At 30.2% G+C, this 16,352-nt stretch overlaps 1 protein-coding gene across 1 annotated transcript in view; it reads right to left on the bottom strand.

The window, feature by feature from the left end:
• LOC145320039 (uncharacterized) overlaps window positions 1–16,352 on the bottom strand; it is a 171,030-nt gene that overhangs the window by 149,903 nt on the left and 4,775 nt on the right. The window lies entirely within an intron of this gene.

The raw sequence follows: 16,352 nt of genomic DNA, 5'->3' as shown, positions 1-16,352 counted from the left end.
GTCTGTCTTTATAAAATTGACGTTAACTCTCGATTGCAAAACTTTAATACATTTTTGTATGTTTGTCCATTTTTCTTAAAGCATATATTATATCAGGGCATAATAGAATAGTTTTATCTATTCTAAACATTGTAACCTTAGTTATTTTATACATAACTCTATCATAACCAGAAATGTATTATCTTAAAACCCATATTTGCTACAATTATTTTTTAATGTTTGTTATGTTAAAATCTATCTCTTTTTTTTTATCTATCAATCTATCTTCTCTACATTTCCATCTATCTATCTATCTATCTCCATCTATTATCTCTAATGAATAAATTCAAGATCAACCATTTGAAAATCCTGGCAATTTTATTTCCTGTGACCCTCAAAATCTTAATTTTCTATCCTTCTATCTATCTTCCTGTCTATAGAATATTTGAAAGAATTAAATTTATTAATTATCTATATATTAAACAAGTATTTATGTTTATTTTTCTAAATAGAAGATGCTTTTAAATTCAAATTTAATAGCTTATCATATAATACAAATAATTTTTCTTAAAAAAAATAATGTATTAGAGAGATTTGCTATGCTTTTAAGAGTATACCTTCGTTTTTAGGGAATTTCAATTTTTTTTTTTTTAGTTTATTTATTTCAATAATAGGTCAATTATACCCCCTTTTTATCAGATACCATATAGTCCACAATAAATATCAATGATTCTATTTAAAAATTGGCATGTCGATGATGTTTTAACCATCTCTTCTATCCTCTGCCATAAATTCGGAAGCTCTTTGGAGTGCCTATAAAAAATGGGGATAAATTTTTAAACTTTTGGCCAAAATATCCCTTTTTTTTATTACCACTATTAAATTTTTATGAATTCGACATAAACCATTGAAATGCCAACACCAAGGACTGGGTTTTTGCGGATGAGATTGAAATTGAAATCAAGGTTATCTTTTTACTTGCTCTCAATTGAAACCCAAAACATACACAAACAAAAAAGGAGCAATAGCGAGTTCTAAGGTCCCACAATGACAGTAGCATAACAACTCAAAATGAGGCTAGTGAAGGTCGTAAATATACTGTCACATGGGAAAGTACACAGCTATAGAAACTGTATCTTATCCTCACAAAACAAAGTTAATCGACAAAACAACCATTTTACTTGAGAATCTTCTGATTTTGATTATAGAATTTTTCCTGATGACAAATTATCAATTTGCTGCGGATATTAGAAAATTAATTGCTGAAATCGACCCTTCACTTCTTATTTACAAAAATGAAAAAGGATGATGATTTGCCTGCGGGTTGTCCTAATGCTGCGGGGTTTATTTTACCATAAACCTCGGGGGCAACCCAGTAAACAATATAGCCTAACCTAACCTAAACAAACAATAAAATAGCCCACTCCCCTTATTTTCAATTTATTTCAAAATAAGGCGAGAAGACTTTTTGCTCGACAAGGCTCTTTGAGGGAAACGCTTTGTTTTTCAAAACCTAAGACTTTTAAAGCTACCAGCTGCAAAAGTTGCGCGTAGAAATATTCTACGGTTTTATGAACACTAAATAAAAAATGTCAAACACAAACACAAAGCATAAAATGATTGTACAACTCTTTATTCGCGGTTTCTAAAGCTGTAAAATAATTCGATATTACAACAGAATACCTAAAAATCAAGTTTGGAACTATGCTGTTTTACTGCTGCTAAGAAAGACTCCAGAAATGTTTTAAAATGATTGTACAACTCTATATATGTAACGCAAGAAGCATAATTCAATAAATAAAGAAAAGGTTTAAGAGATAGATAGATAAATTGGTTGGTTGAATATAAAGACAATTGTTTTATTTGGGTGTTTAACATTTTATTCTAAAATGATATTTTCTAACTTAGGAATATTTATCGCAATATAGAGAAATCAGCATGCGGGTAGTAAAATGTAAAATTATAAGACAAATTTCAGTTTATGCTTTTACTTTGATTTTGATTCAAAGTCATAATGGATAGTAATTTCCCAATCCATTATTCGGTTGTCTTTAAACAGTGACTTCGCTTATGGCATCTAATTGAGGACTTCTTGGCTTATTGGGTTAGAATTTCAATGAATAAGTCATTAAGGTTTTTGTTTCAAGCAAATTCTCAGTCGATTGATTTGTTTATTGCAGGGAAATTTTGAAAGGGTTTAAGCTATTTCCCTAGGTGATTATAATGGGGAATAGTCCCTTTCGTCGCAACGCCCTTAAAGGGGCGATTCGTCGAATTTTTAAATGGCTTTTTATTGGTTATTTTAGGTTAGGTTAAGTTATATTGGGTTAGGTGATTGCCCCACAGGGTTAAGCAATTGGCCCCGAAGGGTTAGAGCCCCCCGCACGGCCTTGAAATAGGAGAAAAGCTACAGTGAAAAATACGAAGAATCACCCCTTAAGGTGCGTTGCCACGAAAGGGACTATACCCTTATAATATTATCTCGGTAAAAAGCTCCTGAAAGCTACAGGTACAAAACTGATTGTAAATTTATGAATTTTACTAAAGCTAAACATTTACAAGTTAGAATATATCTATTTCGCAATCAAAATGTTTATCATGATTGAAAATTTTTACATAATTATACCTTGTTTTGCCTCTCATTAAAAAGTGGTTCCTATAGCTATAAATTACACTAATATGACAGTATATTTACTACTTATTCTAGCCTGATACTGTTGTGTAACACTTCTGTAACTAAGACACTTTGCAAACCGTAAAATAGTTTGTTTTTGGTCTCATTAAGATATTTAAAAATGTTTACTATAAAGGTTTTGGGTATAGAGAAAAAGATATTTGTCTGTGTGTTTGATTCAATTCATAATACAGATATCTAAATTTTAAAATGACATCTTCTATTAATGCATATCAAATGCATGATATTAATAATTTTAATGAAGAAAAAGGAGCGTCCCATTACCAATCACAGTTAAGACTTTTAGGAAAAGATTGTACATTCAAAGATTTAGTTGTCTAACTAGTGTTAATTTGATTTTTAGTCTAGACGTTTGGATAGAGAGTTGAATACTAAAAAGAACTGAATGCTCTCTTTACAAAAGTCAGCGTGATTTTTTGCTCCTAACAGATGGACATACAGACATCATGTTTATGTACATATTAAGATTTTGCTGCGCTTCTATTTAATTTACATGCATGTCCTCGATCCTGTATCTTTATTATAAATTGTATACAAATGTAAAATATGTGACAGATACCCTGTAGTCTATAATGTACACAAGTTTAAAAAATAACAGGGCAAATATACGAGAAAATAGAGCTTCTAATAGTTAAATCAATGTTTGATTTTGTATGCTCTTGTATACATTTATTCAATAAAATCATTTGCAAATATCGAGAAAACCCCATATGTACAGAATATTCACTGTACAAAATTGGACTCTTGATTAGCCTGTCATCCGAGAATATTCTTAATCGTTTAGATAATTGGGGCACTAATATTATTCAAATTATTCTAGATGGATAAATAGAAAAATTTATAGATAGATATATTGGTGAATCCTAAGATAGAAAAATGGATAGACGGATTAATACATTGTTAGAAGAATAGATAAATGGATAATTAAAATAAAAGAATAAAAATAGCAAGAACTATATGTAACTCTGCCCACAAGGTGGGGACCCTGTGTCGACTTTCAATTTGGTCTTTGAATATTAGCCAATAGCATCAGAATATTAACACAGCCGAGTCATTACATAAGAACATATAGCAATTTGCTAGCAGACGAAAAAGGTCCTCATCACTTGGGCCTGGTAGTTGTCTGGATTATACATACATCTATACTATTTAAAAATGATATATGTAAATAAATACTTAATTACATAGATAAAGCATAACATAAAATTCATAAATAATAAAAACTTAAATAATGATTGACATATTTTAGAAAATTAATGGAGATAATTAAAAACTATGAAAATTTAGATAGATTGATAAAAATGTTAAATTTACATGAATATAATACAAAGATAGACAAGTAGATACTACCCCTTTAATAACCGTTTAATTGATTATAAAAAGATCCTTCGACCATAAAAAGTACTTCCTTCCTAATAATTCAAAGCAATGCTTATGAAATATTAGCAATTCCGTTTAATTAAGTAAGAGATTCATAAGGTAAATTAAATACTTTGTATATTACTTCTTGTCTTTTAAAAAGGTATAAAAAGCGTAGCAACTTTATACTAGTAATTTTCATAATTAACCACTTCATTAACTAAGACTAATAACTTTTAAAAAGAAAACTTATGAAAAAGCTTTTTTTCTCTTGAATACCAATTCCTGTATATTATCTATACAAATTTCTAAAAACACTTTTGACCGTTATGCAAAATTATTAAATTATCTTTTGAGCAGTGCAGCTGCTCTATAACTATGGTATGTTTGTAGCTACAAAATTAAGAAGAAATATAAAAGGCTGTAAAAAAAGTGGCTGTTGTTGATTGGTGCAGTTCAGTACGGCTAAATTATCGGCTGAAACTTTCTTAGGGTTATCTAAGGTTGCGACTGTGACTTAGAAAAATTAGGAAGCGCAGATGTCTTTCGGCTGCAACTATATTCATAACTAGCGGCTACGCCCCTAGTGGCCTCTAGTAGCACTTTAAATGTTTTTTTTGTTCAATTCTCTACGATACTTCTTTATGTTACGTTCAAGTCTCTCAAATATTAATTTTTTTTTATTTTGTTGTGATTTCTCTTAGGAGGGTTATGGTACCCTCCCACAAAATAGTTATAAACCTTCCTGGGACCTATGAGAAGCTACCCTGTTAAGGAGAACCCGCTCGGTTCAGCGGTTAGCGAGATCCTTCGGTACAGACAGACACACAGACATACACACATCCTGTTACTTTCTTATAAGGATAGTACAGCCTGACCACAGCAGAGGATTTTCTAAGACGCGCAGCTGAAATCAGTTTTGTCATCGCTGCAGCTTCGGCTTTAGCTTTAGTTTTCATGCAAACTACATGTATATATCCATCTATTAGTTGACCAGGGAGAGAAAAAATATTGGACTGTCAAAAATAAACAAAAGTTTTTTACAACTTGTTAAATAATTACTGACTAAGAATCTTAAAAACTTTGGGTTCTTTCATTACACATTGATTTGTCGGTTTAAACAAGCAGTATCCAAACTTTTGAACTAATATATTAATAATTTAATTTTACTAAAAGATAATTTAGTTTGTCATCATTAAAGGAATACATTAATTTATCTTTCATTGTCTTATCCAGCATGATAATCTGGTCTTAATACACTTTAAAGAAACTTTAGCACTAAAAAGACGGTTAGAAAATAAGAATAACACGCTTCGCTTTACGTTTTTTTAAAGTCTTTGAACGAAAGTATTTATACAGCTTAGTATCCCTCAATAGTAGGCTGAAATCATATTGTTATTGTAACATTTATGTAACTAAAGAAATCTTCTTTTTAATCTGTTAAACGAGTTAAACAGCAATTTACATGAAACCTATAATATTAAAAAGATAGGAAGATAGATAGATAATTAGAAACTATAGGTGTATCGTGTATATAATAGTTGCTTCAAAGATTGAAAAACTTACCTAAAGTCAAGGAATTCCCAGGGATAAGACAAACAAAATAACTTATGCGAATACCTATTGATTACCTTTTTTAAAATTTGAATAAATGTTTTAAAAGTTTAGATTACTAGCTTAACCAACAAATCAAAACTTAAAATATTGAAGAGTCAACAAATTATATAACTTTGGGTACCACCAGATTTCAGGGGTCAATGTCCTCATCCTGCCTGCCTACCCAAAGTACATGTACTTATTTTTTCAATTCATATATCTTTAGCAAAGCAGCGACTCTATAACTAGAGTTAACAGTCTGTTTGTCAGTCACTTCATCAAAGTAAAATATATAAGTGCTTAAACTCCCTCATTCTGCCTGTCTGTCATTATTTCTGTTTGTAATGCTTTTTTATATTCCATTAAATTTACATATTCTTATAAATCTAACTTTTCTTTATTTATAATTTTATTCTATTTATCTATAGAACAATATCAATATTCCAAGGATCTGAAGGGAAAAGATAATAGACGATAAATTGATATGCATTCCCAATGATAGGAAACAAAATTTTACCTTTTTGGATTCTCAACTCAATCAATCAAAACTTCAAGCAAAAAAATAAAAGATTTAATATTCACAGAACTTTGGGTACTAGTGTAATTTACAGTCCAATATCCACTATATGTATAGTTTCCATATATTTACATATCTGATCACCCATTCAACATTCAAACTTACCTATAAAAGTTTAAATAACTTCAACTATTTAATTTTATTTTGTAAAAACAAAGGTAAAAAGGCCTTTACTTTATGTAGACAATTTCTAAACTTAAAGCGAAATATATTTCATTTAATTTCACATAAGAATAGAAGCGAATTATTTAAATCTACAAAAAAAAACTAGAAAATCTAAAAAAACAATAAGGCAGGGGGACAGGAGCAAGACAATGGACGATAATGCTCTAAATAAACATTCTCCCTATTATATTGCCTTTTGTACTTGGTAAATATAGAATAATTGAAGAGTTGTAGATTAATTTAAAACTTATTGTCCTTTCCATTCCTGATAAAATTCAGTATTTTTCTAATTGACAATAATTAATTTTAATTAAGCTATAGTATATTATTAACAGTTTAACGGAAAAACAAGGATGATAGAGCATAAAAACAAGCAACGCTAAAAACAAAATATTTAGAAACCCCTTCTATTGATCAAACCTAATGATTGAAAAGTGTGGACACTACTAGTTTGGAACTAACCTATCAAAGTTCAATAAAAATACCCAACGTTTTTATAACTTTTAAAACTTTGGGTTCTAGTCTTATTTTTAATATCATCTTCTTCCCGGCAGCAGAAATATTAATGATTCATTTTAAAATAAGATATCCAAAAGTATTATTAGAGGTGCTACGCTTCTAATAACGTGCGAAAGGAAATGACGAACAGAAAACTTTATAATCTAATCCTAAAGTCTATTTGTGTCAGAAGAATTACTTTAAAGTATTACTCTGACCGAGACAGAAATTATACTGTCACACCCGGGGAGTAAATAATTATAGAACTCCTCAATTTTTATTACAAACAAATTATTTTATTTTTGCATCTGCCATTGTCTGAGTCAGATTATAACAGACAGGCAGCTAAGCCCCTAGAGGCATCAAGGGGGACTTAAGGGAAGAAGGCGTATTATTTCTAAGGGCGATTTTTCATGGGAGGATGAACCCCCCAAAAAGTTATAAACCTTCTTGGACCTATAAGAAACTTCGGATCTTGGATTTCGTCGTATTTTCACAGTATATTTTCTCCTATTTCTAGCCCCTGCAGGGGCTTTAACCCTGCGTGCAAATTACCTAACCAGTGAAAATACGACGACACCCGCTACTTTCTTTTCTTTCCATAATCCGAAACTTCACTGTAAAGAAGAACCATATCGGTTCTGTGGTTAGCAAGATCCTTCGGTACAAATAGACAGATAGACATCCTGTTACTCTTTCTATCTATCTGGATCTATTGACAACTATCTATCTGTCTGTATATATAACTCTGTGTATCTATCTACATAAATTTCTATCTATCGGGTTAAAAAGTTGAAAATGAAAATGAAAAAAAAACTGTACAAGGTGTCTGAAAGACTTTATTAACAAATTCAATGATAAAAAGGTACCATGCTCATAAGATTTATTTATTGGTAAGAAAATTGGCCAATGCTATAATGTCACGCGTCTTTTTCAACCGCGGGAAGGATGCTTTGACTAATGAACAGATGCTAAATCGAATCATAGGGTAGGTTGTCTAAGTCAATAATAAGTGACTGTATTTGTTAGAATTACTTTCTGAAACTGAAAAGATCTTAATCTTTTTATTTCTGATTTGAAAACCGTAATTTTAGGGTTTTCTACGAATTTGTTATGGGAAACGTAGGTTCGAAGTTTTGGCGGATTTTATAGTTCTCGATACCTTAGTATAACAATAAAAAAACAGTCTAAAATTTTATACAAAGTTTATTTAGGTGATTTATAAACAGCTTTAGAACAATGATAAAAGGGATAAGATAATGGCCAATAAAATCATGTATATCCCCAATGCTGATACAGAAATTTACCCCTTCTATAGATTTCAATTAATGGTTGAAACGATTGGACACTCAAGTCTCAAGGTAATCAATCGAGATGAACTGAAAATAGTTGCCGAATGTGTACGCAGTTTCCTGAGTGTTTCCTCATCCTAGCTCAATATTTACTACTAGCTAAAAAAGCTTCAAACTTCAAAAAAATATCAAAATTTAAAAAATCCAAATTTATAATGTATAATGTATAAATCGTTTATACATTCAAATTTTGATTTTTTTAAGGGAAGTTTGAAGATTTGTAGCTAGTAGTAAATATTGAGCTAGGATGAGGAAACACCCAGGAAACTGCGTACACATTCGGCAACTATTTTCAGTTGACCTCAATCGATGTACTGAATTTTAGTTTCCGAAAGTGTACCTAGACTCCGCGTCTTATCTCAATATTTACTACTAGCTAAAAAAGCTTCAAACTTAAAAAAAAAATCAAAATTTGAAAAATTATAATTTTTAATGTATAAATCGTTTATACATTATATCGCTTTTCCCTTTGACCAGAGTAGCTTAAAATAGGTTTCGCAATATTTGGGTTATCTGCTGTACACATTTGGAAATTATTGAAGAAATAGGCAATCCATTTTCAGCACGTTATCATAAAACTTTGGTGATTATTGTAATAAACAGCCCAATGAACCCTTTCTCCATGGCTTTAGACTGTAATTTAAGTCTAAATAATTGGTAAAAAAGTCAAGTTTTTAATTTTATAAATTTTTAACAATTAATTATAAACATTTGTTTTTCTTATGCTAAATTTTGCATAAGTAAAATCCTCGTCTGCTAGACATTCCTTTTTAAGTTAGACGGATTATTTTGTTTGATTGCCTATCTAGGGTAATATATCAATTTATTACTGGTTAACTGACCTCTGACCTATTGTTAGCTACGCCACTTAAATAAACAGTCCTTGTTTAATTATAAGATTAGTTTTTAATACAGTAAACTCAAATTAATCTTAATTAAACCATTAAACTTTAAACAACTTTATTTATGTAATGAAAAAGGTTGGTAGAGACTTTTTTTTCTTTTAAAAAGTTAATTTAAGAGGACTGTCTTTCCTCTCTTATTTATAAACACGCGGCTGCGCACCTAGCGTCTAGAGGAAGGGATTCCCTTAAATATTGTTTTTAATTTGAGGGAATTTTTTGAGGGGGGTTTACCAATCCCTTGAAAAATAGCACAAAACCCCCTTAGGATCAGTAGGTATATTTACTCTGAAGCAAAAACTAATCGGCTCAATGCTTACCAAGATCTTCAGCTTCAGACGGAAAAATAGACAACCTACTACTTAGTTTTAGCTGTTAATAAATTACTAACAACTGAATCTATTTAGTTTTTTTTATGATTTTCCCCAGAAAGGCTTTAGGCTATTTTATATCTAAAGTCTGTAATGACAATATCTCCATTTCTTTAACATACAAAGCCTATAGATGCAGGAGCGAAGATAATAGCCTGCAATTGTCTGTCTGTCTTTAGTCCTATCTATCTATCTACCTAGCTTTCTTTCTATCTATTCTTTTATATATCTTTCTCGCTATCTATCTCCCTAGGTGTTGATTAGAGAAAATGATAGTTTCAAATTACCCTCAGGGGTTACTTCAGGGGCTTCTAAAGTCCCTAACAAACAGTTGTGTCACAGAAATATATACATATAGCCCAGGCTATTAATATATTGTAACATAAGAGTAGTAAATAACCATAAGAATTACCTTTTTGCAAAGAACAACCAACTGTCTGACTTTCAGTTTTTAAGATAATTTTAATTTATTTCCAGATTTCTCTCTATCTCTTTTTTGTTTTAGCTTTCTCAATCAATCTATCTTTATAAATAACTTTGATACTTTCTTTCTCCTTCAAGTTTCATTCCATATCTCTTTTATATTTTATCTTTTATTGAAACTTATATTTTTAAGAACCCACCTTTAAAACACCTTAAGAACAATTACACTACATGAAAGAAATACACACATTAAATATTACCTTTTTCCTTATAAAAATCATTTGTTTATTTATTTACAGGATATACTAAATTATTTATCTATCTATTCATCTATATGCCTAACCATGTACCTTTTTAGTACCATTACTTAAATCCATATACCAACCTAACTATTCTGGTTGTCTATTTATCTACTGAAATAGTAAATGTTCTTGTAATTGACGTTAAATTCGCCTAAAAATCCATTTTTCTCTGAGCATATTAAATTATTTTTATTTCAAGCGTTTGCAATGGCCAACTCAGCTTATGAAGGTACCAAACCATGCAGAAAATTATTTGAATATGTGTTATTACATAATTTTTTGTTTGCTTATGTTGATAAACATATCTATGTATCTATTAAGCTATATCTATTATCATTTAATAGCTCTCTTTCTATTTGTCAACGAGCTATCTATCTATGTATCTAAATAATGAGGTCATTATACATATTTTGCCTTCCATATCTATCAATCTTTCCATTCAACTATCTATCTATCTACTTAATAATCAAAATTTACATCTATGTATTTATCTAAATAATAATGTCATAAAACATTAACTTTTTCATCTTTATTTATTTATCTATCAGCTATCTCTCCATTGAACTGACTATCTATCTATCCATCTGTCTAACTATCCATCTAGCTATCTATCTATGTATCTAAATAATGAGGTCATAATACATTAATGTTATTACTTGCTTCCTTTTCTTAACAAATGTTGAGCTTACATTGGATCTATTCACATTTTGCTAACATTAATGTCAAGAATGAAAATATTCAAGGATAATATTGCAGTCTATAAGCAGCTCAGCAAGGAGAAATACACGACTGAAAGTAGCTATGATAATGAAAATAAAGCCAGTTGTTTTTTTATGATAAATGTTTATCTTCTAACTTTAATATAAAGTAGAACAATAATTGTTTGTTCGTTTGTCTGTCTGCTCTGTCCGTTCGTTCTTTCGTTTCTAAGGGTCTCGCTTACCAATGAACCGACGGGTTTTGCTTGACAGAGATTAAACCTACGGGACCTGTTACCTCTTCAAGCTATTTTTAGTGTGACACCCCTCCTAAACTTTTTTCCTTTCTTCTAAATCGCAAAAAAAATGTTGGGTAGGAAAAAATTTTTCCTGAAGAATGTTAAAAATGGCGGGTTTTCCCAACTCCCTCTACGAGCAAAGCCACTAGCTCAAGTATAGAAAAATTGTGGAGTGGTCTAAAAAATGCCTCACCATACATGTGTCATATAACTGAATTAAGTTTCTCTCAAAATTCCTCCCAATGAAAACATCATTAAGTTAACTCATTAGAATTTCAGTTTTTACAATATGTATTTATGTGAATGTTGGTTATACAAAACCCTGATATCCTCACCCCCCCCCCCTTATTTTTACAAAGATTAGTAAAATAGTGGGGGTTTGGGGGAGGGGGGTGGGGGGGTTATTTGTTTGTCACTAAAGTTCAGGTTAGGTTTGATTATATTGTTTACTTGGTATCCCCTTAGAGTTAGGGCCTCTGAAGGGGTTAGGATTAGAAAAAACTTAGCCCCCTCTCTTATATTTATTTTATTGATTTATTGTTATCAGTGCTCAACAGGTAATTTGTGCGAAAAAATCAAAGTTTTTTATATTAAAAGAATTATATGGGTGATTTGTTTATTTTGGCGCTATTTACAGAAAATTCACGAAATCATTCTAACTAAGAAGAAATGACATGAGTCGATTCTCAAAGATCTTTATTAACAGTAATATGACAGTACGAAAAGAGGCAAGTACAGGTTGTAATTTTATTGTCATAAGGGTGTAATTAACTACTATAGAAACAGCTTTAATAATCTTCACTTCATTACTTATTACAAAGTATCATAATTATATCATAAGTTTTTGTCATTAAGCTCTTTGTTGTTTTTTTTTTTGTCTATCTTTCTACTTACATATATTTTTGTATTTTTAATATGAATTTGGAAAGAAATATGGTAAAATACAGACGTGAGGGATAGCACAATTGGAGGTAAATTAGTTTCAAGATAGAAAAGATAGGAATTGATATGGATAAATTGTCTTTTATTTTGATTTTGCGCGATGCTTTTCTACTTTTCGTATAGGTCACTGAAATTTTTAAGTGTGTTCTACAATGAGCTAGCTTTCCTCACTGGGTATGTCTGTCTGATGATGAAGAATATACTTGGATATTATGACAGGAGAAAAATTGTCGTCAATTTAGCTTGCTAACATATAATTCATTTAATGGCCAGTTCGTTCATCTAGTAAGAGGGAAGGTAATGGTGTAAGAGGGTTGAAGGGAGGAATTGTTATTTTTGCTAGTTGCGTGTTTCACTTTATTAGAGAAAATTAAAACTTTTTGAAAGATCCAATTAATAATATATCCATGGTTCCAGTACAAACGTAGGAGTTCCATACGTCGGAGTGGACAAACGCAGGAGTGTTAAAACATTAATTTGATTAAGTATTTCTATACAGATTAGGTTAGGTTAAGATATGAATGTACAAATAAGTCCCCCGCAGGGGTTGGGCATTTTAAAAACCTATAAGATGGTCTAAAATTGTTAGGTTAGGTTAAGTGTCCACTCCGTCGTTTGTCCACTCCGACGTTTGGGACTCCCGTATTTGTCGTAGGACCATATTCAATACTACAACAAGGATGACAACATCCATAAAAGCGAAGCACTAAAACGGTAAGACAAACGGACACTAACACTTGAATAGTGTCAGAACTGAATAATCAGAATATAAATGTATAAATGTCGAAGCAAAATTGTAAGTAAAATTGTTGAAAAACTGCTTGATACAGAATAATGTTTATAGACATACTTACAATTTTAGGACTTGATTATGGAGTTGCTTCGCTTATAACATTATACTTTGTTGTCCCAGGAATCAGTATACCAAAAATCAGATCAATCGGATTATTAGATCACATAAAAATTTGTTGTTAAAAAAGTAAAAAAATCAATATGTTTAAAATGGGACAATTCTAACATTCCTAAATTAGCAAAAAAAGCTATCTGTTACGGACGGACCGACCCTAATTATAGAAAAGCTTCGCTTTTAAAAAGAATCAATAAATGAATCTACTTTGTTATAAAACTTTGTCTGTATTCGAAGTGAAAGAGAATGAATGAAAAAACTCAAAACCATCTAAAGGTAAAGATACAAAAAACTCAAAACTATCTAAAGCTTAAAACTATTTCGAGACCCATTTAAAGCTTAAATAAAATTAATTCAATCGGTTTCGTTACTCGTATTCGGCAAGTTCTTTATGTAAAAACAAACAATATATAATTTCTGTCTGTAACTTTAGCAATTTAGATAAAAAAGAAAATGAAAGGTGATTTTTAAAGCCCCTTATGATAATAGAATGACACTAGAGTTGAAACAAAGCGTAAACAATAATTCAAATGTTTTACTAAGAGTTTTAAAAACTCTAAAAACAACTCTTATTGGTTTTATCAATCTTTAGTTAATCACGCAAAAAGGATCTTTTCGTGATTTATACTTAATTATCTATCTATCTAATTGATTGCTTAATCATCTATGTAACAAGGTATCCATGTATTTAACACATATCTATCTAAGTTAATCTGTCCTTTATACAATTATCTGTAGTATTTTGTAGAAATAGAATGTTTGTGTTTCTGTAGCGAAGTATCTTACAAACTGCTGAACTTATGGTTATGGCTCTCCTTATTAGTGAAGCCTCTTATAGATTCAGGGAAGGGTTATAACTATTTTTGAGTAGGGTACCTCAACTCTCACAAGAGATATCGCCCCAAGAAAAAAGTTGCCATTTCCAAAAGTGGCTTTCTTTAATTTTTCTTTTCAAAACTAAAATTAAGAGTGAAGAATATTTTTCTCCCTCTCAAAGTGTCACTAAAGCCCTCTAATAATATATTAAATTTAATTTTATTATTTCAATTGGTTTGGTTGTCATCTTTCTTGTATAATACCACAAAATATAATTCTTTCGTGACGTTGATTTTTACTGTTAATTTGCTAACAGCTTTTTTTCAATTATTAAAAATGATTCATTTATCAATCTGTTATTCGTAAGAGAAAATACAAGTGAAAAACCAGTAGGAACTTGTTTGCTGTTTTAAGATCAACATAACAAGACTACTTTTTATGATAATGTTATTACTAGAATAGTTGGCCATTTACTCCAAGTGTCTATCAAGCACTAAACCTTCCACCACCTCATTTTTAAAAATAAATTGAAAATAAAAGAGGTTTATTTCTAATAGGGGGAGGTCGAGGATACCTCTACTCTCTAAAGAAAAATTTACCCCTCAAAATAATAGCACATCCATATTTTTCCTCTCTCATTTTTTCTGTTTTGAACTAAAGTTAAAAGTAGTGGATCAACTTCCCCCTTCTATTTCTTATAGTAGCGGCTTCGTCCCTAGTCTCAAGAGGTATAATTACATATTTTATTACCTGGAGATCCCCCACTCAACCACTATTTAAAATAATAAAAAAAATGACGGGGGGGTTGAAGGTGTCCCACCCCCTAATAAAATAGCCTAAAACCACCACATGACCAGTAGGTATATTCCCTGAAGAGTAGAATCCGATCGGTTCAGTGGTTACCGAGATCTTAACGGACAGACAGACGGATGGACAGACATCATTCTATTTTGTATTATAGATAAAAGTACCAAAATATGGAAAGTTGACCCTCCAATCCCAAACATTTATAGAAATAAGAAATGATAAATATCTAAAAAAAATCTAAAAAAGACATGTTTCTACAAATATTTTGTCTATAATGAGGAAAGAAGGTAGTGAGATTGTTATTTTAATTGTTCTAGGAAATCCTTAAAGTTCAAATCATTTACTTACAGTCTTGTAGACGTTATCTTTCTATCTAACCTAAATTAATCTTTGCCCATCCTTCTATCTATCGATTCGTCTATCTATCTACTTATCTATCTATTCATTTATTTATTCATCTATCAATTCATATATCTACCTATGCTTCTATCTATTTATCTATCTATTCATTTATATGTTCATTTATTTATTTATCTACGTATGCTTCTATCTATTTATCTATCTATCTATTCATCTATCTATTTATCTATCTATTCATCTATCTATTCATCTACCTATTTATCTATCTATTCATCTATCTATTCATCTATCTATTTATCTATCTATTCATCTATCTATTCATCTATCTATTTATCTATCTATTCATCTATCTACCTATGCTTCTATCTATTTATCTATTTATTCATATACATATATATTTATATATTTATTAATCTATCTATTTATCTATCTTTTCATATATTTAATCATCTATCTATTCATCTATCTATTTATCTATCTATTCATCTATCTATTCATCTATCTATTCATCTATCTTTTCATGGTTCTATTCATCCATCTATTAATCTATCTATTCATATTTGTATTCATCTATCTATTCATCTATCTATTCATCTATCTATTCATCTATCTATCCATCTATCTACCTAAACAATTCATCTATCTTTGTATTATTCATCTATCTATCTGTCTATCCAACTATAACTACAGGATACATAACACATCAAAAGGTTATAGGTATTTTCTCAATCACCTATTAATGATCATTTAATTCGCCTTTTATCATAAAAGATTCGGTATTTATGATTTTTGTAAGCCGAGTATCACAGTATAATTACTAGCTCTCACTAAACTAATACTTTATTGTCATTATACTGTATCTGGGAGACTATAGAACCAACCAAAAGTAAATTGAGGATATACTACAAGGGAAGGTATAGAAATTCTATTTTGGGGTGTAATACTAATAATTGATTACGGAAACCCAGTAGACCAAATGATGCTTCTCAAATATATATCTGGTTCTAAGAAACTTTGTGTTATTTACATTTTTCTATAAATAACCTCTTAAAGATTTTTTGAAACAAAATAAAAACCCATTTGTTTAAAACATTAACTGTACAAAATCAGATCCTAATGACAGTTGAAAAAAAGCTAAATTATTGTTTGTTCAAGTGGGGGGGGGGGGGTGGGTTATCCGCTTCTACACATTACTCAACACGCCCTTTGAAAAAATCAAGGTTTTACATAATATTATGAATAGATTAAGTAAAGGAAGTTTGTGTTATTTGAAAATTCTTTAGATATCCATTTATATAAAAAAA

Source organism: Acartia tonsa, chromosome 5 (assembly GCF_053477335.1).
Source record: "Acartia tonsa isolate MP-2025a chromosome 5, ASM5347733v1, whole genome shotgun sequence".
Lineage (NCBI taxonomy): Eukaryota > Metazoa > Arthropoda > Copepoda > Calanoida > Acartiidae > Acartia > Acartia tonsa.
Note: the sequence above shows the minus strand (reverse complement) of the source record. Positions and strands in the feature narration are given on the sequence as shown.